This window comes from Cyrtonyx montezumae, unplaced genomic scaffold, assembly GCF_038088225.1.
Source record: "Cyrtonyx montezumae isolate F1298 unplaced genomic scaffold, pur_monq_1.0 scaffold_8, whole genome shotgun sequence".
NCBI lineage: Eukaryota > Metazoa > Chordata > Aves > Galliformes > Odontophoridae > Cyrtonyx > Cyrtonyx montezumae.
The window spans coordinates 36,796,888-36,807,693 of record NW_027072089.1 but is presented as its reverse complement, the minus strand read 5'-3'; the positions used below and the strand labels follow the sequence as shown (position 1 = coordinate 36,807,693).

The 10,806-nt window shown below is 40.9% G+C and overlaps 1 protein-coding gene across 1 annotated transcript in view; it reads right to left on the bottom strand.

Annotated features, from left to right (window-relative positions):
- Positions 1-10,806, bottom strand: part of ATP6V1H (ATPase H+ transporting V1 subunit H) — a 202,612-nt gene that overhangs the window by 123,739 nt on the left and 68,067 nt on the right. The window lies entirely within an intron of this gene.

Sequence of the window (10,806 nt, the reverse complement as noted above, 5' to 3'; positions counted from 1 at the left end):
GTGAGATGTTTCATAATTGAACTTGTAGTGGGAGCTGAGTTTGGCATTAAAGTAGGGATAATTTGGACATCAGGATGCAGGAAGCGGTCCGGAAGACCAGAACATAAGAATAACACTTGCTTTCCAATTTTTTATGTGCCTTTGGAAATGCTGCTTATAGTTTCCTGTAGCAGACAAACCACCCCATCACCTAGGGAGAGCCTTCCAAGTGCCACAGTCTGCTTCTAATCTGTAACACCTGCATTTTACTTGTGTGCTTCAATAAGGAAAGCATTTGCTTTTTCTTTAAGGATAGAAGTAGTGGGGTTTTTATGGTTTTTTTGGTGGGGTTTTTTTTTGGGGGGGGGGGGGGAGGGCGTTGCTGGTGTTTGTCAACCACTCAGATTTCTGCTTCACTCAGCAAGTAGTGTTGGCAGTCTCTGTGAACATCTGTAATTACAAGACAAAGTGAAGTGTTCTCATGCAGCACAACTAGCTCAGAATCCAGAGATTTGCAGTGGAAAGAAACTATCTTTGAACAATTTATTCTGCAGTTTCAAGTGTCTGTTAACGTGTGTGAGATGCTACTAATAGTGGCCATGCTGATTTATAGCTTAAGTATAGGTGAAGCACAGCAAAGCAATGTAAAACTGGATTGTGGATAGCAGGAGTTTGCTCTTACTGATGTTAACATCAGTATTTTATAAGGTGCACAACACTTTTTTGGCACATCACTAGTAGTATCTCCTGCCAAAAAAAAAAAAAAAAAAAAAAGTATAGCTAGTGTTAACTTGACTGTGAAGTAAATAACTTTCTCGCTTTAGATGTATCCTGTTCTGCATCCTGATGATTGTAGGTTTGGAAACTTAAATGACAGGCAATACTTATTTTTACTGTTTTTTGTGGGTTTTTTTTTTTCCTTTCTGTTGTTGCAGTTGTTACAATGCTGCCACCTCCATTTGGGAAGGAGTTGGAGGGGGAAGAGTATTTATTGCCTTCCCTTATTTGTGCCATAATGTTTCTGTTTTTATGAATCAATTCACAATTGTATTATGTGGAGGTGGTGGTACTCAACAGGAAAGCTACTTAACTGGAAGCGAAGGAGGAAGTTAGTCATATTAGTGAAGACCAGAAGACAAAAGTGTTTATGTATCATTGTGTATTTTTGGGAGGAGGAGAGGGGGAAAGGCAACTTTGTTTCTTCTCCTGCTCTTTGTATTCGAATGGACAAATTGCTTTCAGCGATCTTTTTTCTAAATGAACTTCTTTGATACCCGCATGCGTGTACCTCTGCTTACTATAGGGCTCTAAGTGGTTTTCAGGTGAAAGGGTAACTGGGATAAAATGATAACAGTGAAAGAAAGAATGAAAACAGGAAACAGATGTCTGGTGACGTCGAGTGATTGGATAGCACTTATTCAAGTGAACGACATCTTAGTCACAAGGCAGCTGTATCCTGGCTCTGGAACTATAATGCTACAAATACCTCGGAGCCAAAACAGCCACGTTCCACAAAATCCGGTCATTCTATTTTATAAAGGTGATCTTTTATCATCTTATAATTGGAGAGGGCAAAGGGGGCTATATGTTGGTTTATTTAAAATATGCAATGCTCATCCTTTTTTTTTCTGTTTATAGTAGTTAGCATTTTATAACACTTGTTCTGATTTTATTTACTAGTGAAAAAAGCTATAGAGGATTTCCTGTTCATTTTATCTCATCAGGAGCACAAGTCTCCTGGCAATTGAACACAGAATTATCAAAAGCAAGATATTGACAAGGTTTCCAATAAATCTGTAGTGAACAGCCTCACAGTATGGGCTGTCATTTGTTCAATGGTCAGGCCCTTCACTGGCATCTAAGTGCAATCTCTACCTGGGAATCTGTACCGTGTTTTCATGTTCACAAGTTAAGCTATTGGTTTGGATATCCTGTTTTGATAAGTTGTTGATGTTGTTTTAATGTGCAACAATTCATTACACAGCAAGAAGCGCTGAATCTGCTGTAACTGAAAAGCATTCCTGATTAGATGAGAAAAAGCATGTTTGTGCCATAAAATACCAAAAGTGGAGTTCATTTTTATCAACATCAGGCTGGAATGGTTCCTTGATAAAACCGATTGCATATGTGAGTCTGGAATGAAAAAGGCCTCTGAATAACTATCTAGCTCCATAATCAGAAATGCACTGTCAGGTTCACATCTATTGTAACTGCAAGTGGCTGACTGCAGGCTTGGAATGAACCTAGTTAAAATGAATGGCTTTTCCCTTTCACTCATATGTACAACAAAGACGGTTCTTCGAAGAGCTACTGACTCATTACACTGCATACTAATTTATTAGTGTTTAACAGCCAAAAGTTGACCGAACTGTTCACTGATTTCCAAAGACACAAAGACATAAATTACTGGCCATGGCCTGAATCTTCACTGGCAGAGTGCCAACATTGTTTTGACACACGAGCATAATTGATGTCAGTGCTCCAGGAAGTCATATAATAGTGATCAATTATGATGATAGCTTCCCATTGCTATTTTATTGGGTTTTATTTCACTACTTAATTAAAAGGCTAGTTCAGAGCTAATTTGGTGCCACTGAGCACTCAAATGTTCTGTAAGATTTGCCTACATGAACTTGAAATGGTTGCACAATGGTTGTTTTAAGTATTAAATATTAATATTATTTTTGCATATCTCTAAAAGTGAGATGCAGTCTCTGTCCAAAGTGGGCAACTTTGTGCTGCGGATGCAGATTTCTCTCTTTAAATTTCCTGATCAGAGATCAGATGGGAGTAGTTTTACTGAGCACAGCATCTGTATGTTTATCGTGTTGTCATTCGATGCGTGAAAAGGTGTACTTGGAAGTCCTGGTGTGGCAGAATTCTTACCCATCAGAGGAAAACTGAACACTGAGCTCCCTTAGCCCACGTGGCCATCATTGCCTTTTGTAGCAGAAATGTGTGGCAATGTCTGACGAGCTGTCAGTTTCTTGGTGGAAGCAAGCTCTCCTCACATCTATTCTGTCTCCTCCGTTGCATCTGTGTCTTTCAGCGGTCTCTTCTCACTTCTCCTGTTGTAGTTGTGGGAACTGCAGGGCTCAATCATTCTCACAGTGTCATCCTGTCTGCTCCACTCCAGGTTTGAAAATCTGGTTGTTTAATGTGCCTCTGGAGCAGGAAAAGTGTTGATCATTCCTGCATCTGTTTATATGAGGGGGTTTTTCGTGGCTTGAGTTTCCTGGACTGGTGTTGCTTTTGTTGTTAAAAATGTCAACAGCAGAGTTGTTTACTTGTTAACCTCGTAGATTCCAAGACACATGCCGAGCAGTGTGGAGTGCTCTTTGAGTGATGGATTCAGAGCTTATTCAGAGTCAAGGAGCACTCCTGGAAAGGTGTCTGTGCACTTAATTCAGGATTATATACACTAGATCCCAAAGCCTTAACAGAGAGATGCTTCTGTGTATCGTGCCCAAGCCAGTCTGTCCTTGCACTTTTGAAAACCCAGCCTCTGTAAGGTCTCCTGATAGGGTCACCCTCACTCATCTCTAGTCTGTAAACATTGGAGGAGGTTGCATTAGCATACTGGGTATTAGCGTATGATTTCTCTTTAATGTTAACACTGTTCGGTTTTTTATTATTATTATTATTTCCAAATTAATGAAAGAATAATCTACATTGCTCACAAGCACACAATTATTAGAGGTAACTTTACAGTCTGCAGAATTTTGATTGTCAGTCAGTGGAGCCTGGACGCTCACTGCATTTAGCCTGGAGTAGACACCTGAGCAGTTAAAGTGCTCTCCAGGCTCCTCTCTCTCTGACAGTAGTTTTGCTATATAGAACATTTGCACTATGAAGTATCTGGAACTGAATCCCAATCTCTGTGTCTTCAGTGAGTTGCAATGCCTGAAGAGTGAACTGGAATGATCTTCAGGATCAGCACATCGCCCAGATCAGCACTGGGAACTTCTGAAGCTTGAGCCACCAAGTCCTTGAAAATTAGCACAACGGTGCAATAAAAAACAAGCCAGATGTCATAATACCACAAGAAATACACAAGAAGCTCTAGCAACAGATGATGAGTGTTACCTTGCAGCTATTGGAGGCAGCAGCTTTTCTGAGGTACAGAAATCAGAAGCCCCTGCGACACTTTCGAAGTGGACATTTCCCTTTACCAGGCTCTGCACTGGTACTGCCATTCAGAGCCTGCTTATCTTGTCCCTTCGTGCAATCAGCTGCTGCTGTTTGTGCTTCCTCTGTACGCAAAGAATGGAAATGAGAGCCATCTGAACACTCAACTCAGAAGGCTGGTACCCTTCTGAAGCATGTGCTTCAGCAAGTGGTGCATGCAGCCATCAGAAATGGTGGCAGATATTTAAACATAGGTGCTTCTCTCTGACATATGCGATCTCTTAGGGTTACCCTGTGACTGCAGTGGTGAGTTCTGGTGATTGTGTAGAAGACCTATTTAGGACTGACACCTTTACAGATCTTAACATGCCATTCCTCTTATTATCAGTGATTCCTGGGTCTCTGACACCTCACAGACAAATTTGTTTTTCAGTGCCCAGACAATCTTTTTCTTTTTTCCCAAGTAAATAGTACTTATCACCGCAGCAAGCAGCCTGGGCATGGGCCATGTACTAGACTTGAAACTGCTCCAGCCCAAATATTGTTCTACTGGTTTTATGTTAGCCTTGGCTTACGTGATACTGCTGCTGCCCTGACTTCTAGGACTTGTGGAATGTTTGGGCTTATTGCGTCTTTGCTGTTGGCTTTTGTTGTCTTTCTGTTGTTGGAAGGCTCCATCCCTTACAGGTTCATCATTAAAGACAAGCATTTACTATCAAGAAACAAGTTACTGTTAACAAGGGTGTGAACATGTAGCACGCTTCTGCCCATGTCAGTCTTTCTCTGATCATTTGTATGCATCTGAAGGAACCAAAGCACACAGATACCTTGTCTGCTAGTTGTGGAAAATGTAATCTGTCCATTAGGAGAACCTAAGAGGAAAATAGAGGGAAGAGAGATGTCGAGATTTTTTTTGCTGCATCTTGTGAAAGTGTACATTTTCCCACTTCAAACTGTTGCTCTCAGCAAAGCTGGATGGCGTGGTTTGCAGTGTATTAGGAAGCCATGCACAGAACCTGGAACGCTACCAGGACACTATGGGCACTGACAGGCAGCTCTGGCACTGTAGTTGTCCCCAGTAAAAGAAAATATAGTTTTCACAGACCTAAGAACATGAGATACAAATTATGAAATTCTCCACCTGAGGAGATTCCAAAAGCAGAAAACTTCTGAGTGTTCAGCAAGCACCATTCAAACTTAATTACTTAATTACTCCATATTTTTTTTTGCTGACTGTACAGTTGTGGGCCATAAATGTTCAAGAAATCATTTAAAGAATACATTTTAGGTTTTCTTTGTTGTCCTTAGTGCTTTCAGCCCCGCAGGAATCTTGTTTCCAAGCATTGTTCCTTTATCCAACAGGGCTACAAACAAATCTAAGAAGCGGGTGCCAACATTTCCATGTGGTGGCACTGTTCCAGGAACTTGTTCTTTAGGATAAATAGTAAATATTGTACAGCTTGCAGAACAGTTCTGATTCATATCTTATACTAACACTGATTTTATTCATTGTTTGAGAGTATAACTTCTCAGCTATATCCACACTCAGTTTTCAGTCATGTTTTCCCAACTTGAAAGTAATATTCCATACTCACCTATAATATTTAACAAAGCACTGCATTATGTGGTGCGTAACTATCCCATGCAAACAGCATCCTTTCCCCCGATTATAAGACTGCTCTGATGATTTGTAGCACTGAGAGCTGCGTCTACTCTCCGGGCTAGGCAGGTCTACTGTCCTTCTGGTACAGGCAATGCTGACACCTAGTGACCAGATGCATTTATTCCTAAGGGAATTCACGGAGTTCTGGTTAGGTTACTCATCGGTCAATTCTCAGTCTGGATAGTTTGAACTTCAGAGTGAATGTTTCTTCTAAAGGTCGAGTTAAGGTGACATGGAGACATTCTAATACTGGAACCGTGCAGGTTTTGAACATGCTCTCATTGGAGCTGTACCTTGCAACTGCCCTAAGCAAACTGAGACGGCTCCTGTGGTTTTTTTCCTCAGTGAAATCATGGTGTTTGGATTCTCTTTGCTCTTCCCTTTTTAATGAATACAAAGTAAAACACAATGGGATATTCTCTGACCGCTGAGCAAGTACGTCTCACCAGGACACTGCCACCTGGATAGTGCTGCCTGTTTTGTCATCATTGCAGATCCTGCTGGACATACTTTGGGATCTACGCCTCAGTGAACTACATATTGAAGACAAAGAAGAAAATCTTGTTAAAAGACACTTCCAGAATGCTTGTTTCCAAATTGAAATTTCAAGAGCATAGTATCTTTCTAACAATTCACGTGTGACCTTTGTTAAAAGAAGTAGCCATATGAATTCAAAAAAAGTCACCCAGTTGTGAACCAAATTAGAATTTTCCTTGCAAGAAAAATGCTTGACTCCAACTGCAGATGTTCTCGGTGGATCCCCAAATGAACAGATTTCACATGGAACCATAAATTGTAGCCCAGAAGTAACAAAACTTGGTGCGATCCTTGGGGCTGAATTTCTTTTTACCTTTAAATATCTTTCAAAAGTTCCTTCAAATATTGGCATTTTGGTTGATTCTGCATTGCCATCTCTCCTAGCACTGTATTTGGCTATCCAGACTTGAAGCTCAGTGTTTTTCTGTGGCTGAAAGGAAACTTTGATTCTTCCTGAATGAAATAACTAGGAACTTGAACAAGCCCTGTGTTGCTGAATGGAAAAAGCAGGCTTCTTTTCCTCCAGATAATCTCCCATATCTGATTCAGAACGTTATAGGCAGTTCAGGTTCTGTACGTGTGGTGTGCTTCTAATTAGCTCATGAAAAAAATTAAGGTTCTGCATTTTAAAATCTGCATGCTCTGATAGGATGTGTTAACAAATGCCCAAAGCAAAAATCTTTTCCAAAGGCAGCAGAGTCCTATCCCTGAAGAATACTCACCTCCAAACAGTCCAAATGGCTCCTACAGTTGTTCAGTGGTGTTGTAGGTATTTGTTAGTGAACATTTGATGTTCATGCTCTTCGTGACAGGCAGGGCACTGCTGGTGCAATTTGCCAAATGTCTCAGTGCTGTCACCCAGCAGCATGTGCCTGAATGAAAACCTGCTTTTTGTTTTCACTGCTGCATGCAGCTGCCCTTGGTGTCTCTTCAAAAGGAGCTCACAAGGAAAGAGGGTTAAAAATTTCCATCATCAATTTGAATAACTGATTTTTTTAATTCTTGAAAATTAGCTCTAAACTTATAATAGTATCATTCACACTGAACACCTAATGATCTGTTCTGAGCTATGAGTCACATAAAATGTAACTTCAACTCGTTATAAGAAATGAAGATAGTATAGATTCTCAGTTTTGAAAGCTAAATATTGGTGACCCTGAGAGCCTTGAATGTGATCTTTGTATTTAGGAGAAATGCAATATTTAGTGAATCCTCTCACTTTTCTTCTTTTTTATTTATTTTTTATTTTTTAGTTTTCTTTCCTTGTTTTTTTTTTCTTCTTTCTTTCTACTTTTGGGAGGTGATGGGAGTTCTGTTAATCGGCCATACTAAGCCAATTGTTTTCATTATTTCAGACTGTTCGGGCAGGATTCCTGTCTTTGTTCAAAGCAGTGCTGAAGAGAAAAGTAAAGTTTTCCACTAGCAAAGTAATGATTCGTGACTATAGACAGTAATGGACAGCATCTCCTACAGTTGCTTCTCTATGGATAGGTACAGGTCACTGCATCCTTGCAGTACTACCCACAGAGCAGGGGATCTAGTGAAGAGCCAGATCCATGCATCCCTAAAGTACCACATAGCATGGAGCTCCTTCAGTGGGGATACAGGAATGTGTGCGTGGAGTGAACAGAAAGTCCATGGCCTCAGTGCATGGTACCACATTGTCCTCCCTGTTGTTGTAACCTGAGAGGGGGGCAGCTTTAGTACCTCCTGATCACTGGGTTAAACAAACCTGCTGCTTGCTGAGTTGTGAGCCAGAGAAATGCCTTCCCCTGGGTTAAAGCAGCAGTAGACAGGTCTTGTGTATGTTTGCCATGGAAATCCTCATCCTACTGTCCTGTCTGAGTGTCTACAAACTGAGTAGTGGAGGGATTGTTCCCTTGCTGGAAGAAAGCTGTGTGACTAGAACTGGGGCAGGTTCTCAGAAGAGGTAGCTTTTAGAGAGTTAGCTCTCTCTTTTACTGTTTTCCTGTTACTTATTGAGGCAAAATTGTTCTGTGGGAACAGAAACGATGACTTATCCATGTGCTGTTTGCCCGTCTCTGTCCTGAAGCCTGCAACTCCTGCAAGTGGAGGACATTTTCCTTGTGCATTATCCTGAGGTTACTTTCACATTTCTTCTCCAAAAAAGCTCACCTGCAAGGACACGACTATCAGCTGCCATGCTCTTCTGGGCAAGAATTACATTTTCTTTCTCCAAATAATGGCAAACCCACACGAACCATCATAGGCCTCGCAGGCCTACCATCAGTTGGTGAACAGATGGCATAGCAAATCTTTCAGACTCAAATGTCTTTGCAGGAACCTTGTGTGCTGAGAACAAGTAAGTGACAGAATGCCAGGGCTTTTCTTCTGTCATGCTTGTATCCAAAATTTTTTTAGTGATACTTACGTTGAAGGACCTGGGCCATTTGTATGTACACTTCCTGTTCTATTTTCCATACTTCTTTCTGCCAGTTCACTTGGATTTACCTACATTTTAATTACAGTGTAACTGGATTCATCATACACTTGCAAATATGAAGTACAAAGGCATATCTCAATTTCCATCACAGCTAAACTAAGGTTAAATGAAGGTCAAAGCTAAACATTCCTGCTTGATCTTAGTTCTTCTTGAGTCTCAGGATGTCTCCCCACTGAATGTTCACTTGAATTGCACAGAGCTATGTTCTAAATACACCAATTGATGAAATTTAAGGCATTGGATTTTTATGTTGTTGAGACTGTAGCGTGGTGGTTTTTTTATTTTATTAATAGAAAACCATCAGGAAAGGCATAATTCAACATTGAAACTTGATAGGGAAGAGTCCTTTGCATTATATCTCTTCCACTAATATTCTTTTTTAGAAAAAGGCAACATGATTATTTCTGCTGACTGTGTTTGTTGACTACTTATTGGTGTTTTTTGACTCCTCTGAAGCAGAAGTTTTTGAAAATTCCTAATTCCCCTTTCCTACAAAAGCTTAACAGTTGGACTTGATGGTTGTCATGGGTCCCTCCCAACTCAGGATACTCTGTAAGTGGAGGTTCAGGCATTAAGCCTTACAGTACAGTGCTATTTAAAAATAATTTATCTTTTGTGCTTACCAAGGAATGGCTATGTAACTTTTGCATATTTGATCAATTTGTTAAATCACTGACATCAACAGAAAACACTAAAAGACAGAAGTATCAAAGAGAGAATATAAAGGTCTCATGTAAGTGAAAAATAGTTTCTGGGACATGGAAGGAAGTTGTGGAGCTTTTCTGTGTTCCTGAGCAGTGTTTTGGGTTTTATCTTTTTTTCTTCTTTTCCTCCTGCCATATCCAATTTGGAAACAAATCTATAGCAATGTCTCTTATTGACAACAAAAAGATCATCCTTTTTAAGCCTTGTCTCGTGATTGAAGTCCATTAGCAAACTACACCATGGCTGTGAATTTATTTTAGTGGCAGCACAATGCACAAGTACATCTACAAAATGTATCCTAGAGAGCATAAATATATTATTTGTATATAATTTTACAGACTTTTCAAGTAAAACTATGACCTAGATGCCTGATAGCCTCCAGTATTTCTGGAAGATTGTCAGCATTGCTCAAAGCAGTTGGGATGCACAGGTCAAGCAAGAGACACTGTGGGTCTGCAAAGCCCTTTACTCAATGGGTAGCAGCACTCTGAGCTGCAGATCCATTCACAATACAGGAAAGGAAACATGCTTTGATAGTGAGCACTGACACCAGCTGACATTCCTAAGTAGGATGGCTTCTTATCAGAGCCTTATACAGGCAGAAGCTAAAGCCCTTAATCAGTTTCAGGGAATGCTGCAGTAAAGTTTTCCTTCGTTTTAGTGTGACATCCTAAGAAAAGCACTGCTGTGCAGCAGAACAGGCTTGCCTGCTGGCTCATCATTTTGTTTCCTCTCCATTTCTTTTAAACCTTTTGAACAGGTTCTGTGTATCAGAGGAGTGGAGGATGTTATCTGCAGAGAGGGACCTGGGTGTCCTGGTGGATAACAGGTTGGCCATGAGCAGTGTGCCCTGGTGGCCAAGAAGACCAATGGAGATCCTGGGATGCATTAAAAAGAGCGCAGCCAGCAGGTCAAGGGTGGTGATCCACCCCTTCTACTCTGCCCTGGTGAGGCCACATTTGGAGTAATGTGTCCAGTTCTGGGCTCCTTAGTTCAAGAAAGACAGGGATCTCCTAGAAGGAGTCCAGCAGAGGGCCGCAAAGATTATAAAGGTCCTGTAGCATCTCTTGCATAAGGAAAGGCTGAGAAACCTGGGTCTACTCAGCCTGGAGAAAGCTGAGGGGTGATCTGATGAATGCCTGTAAATATCTAAAGAGTGAGTGTCAAGTGGATAACTCCAGGCTTTTTTGGTGGTGTACAGTGACAGGACAAGGAGCAGAAGGCACAAACTGGAACACAGAAAGCTCTATACAAGCATGAGGAAGAACTTTATTTTGAGGGTAACAGAGCACTGGAACAGGCTGCCTAGAGAGGCTCTGGAGACTCCTTC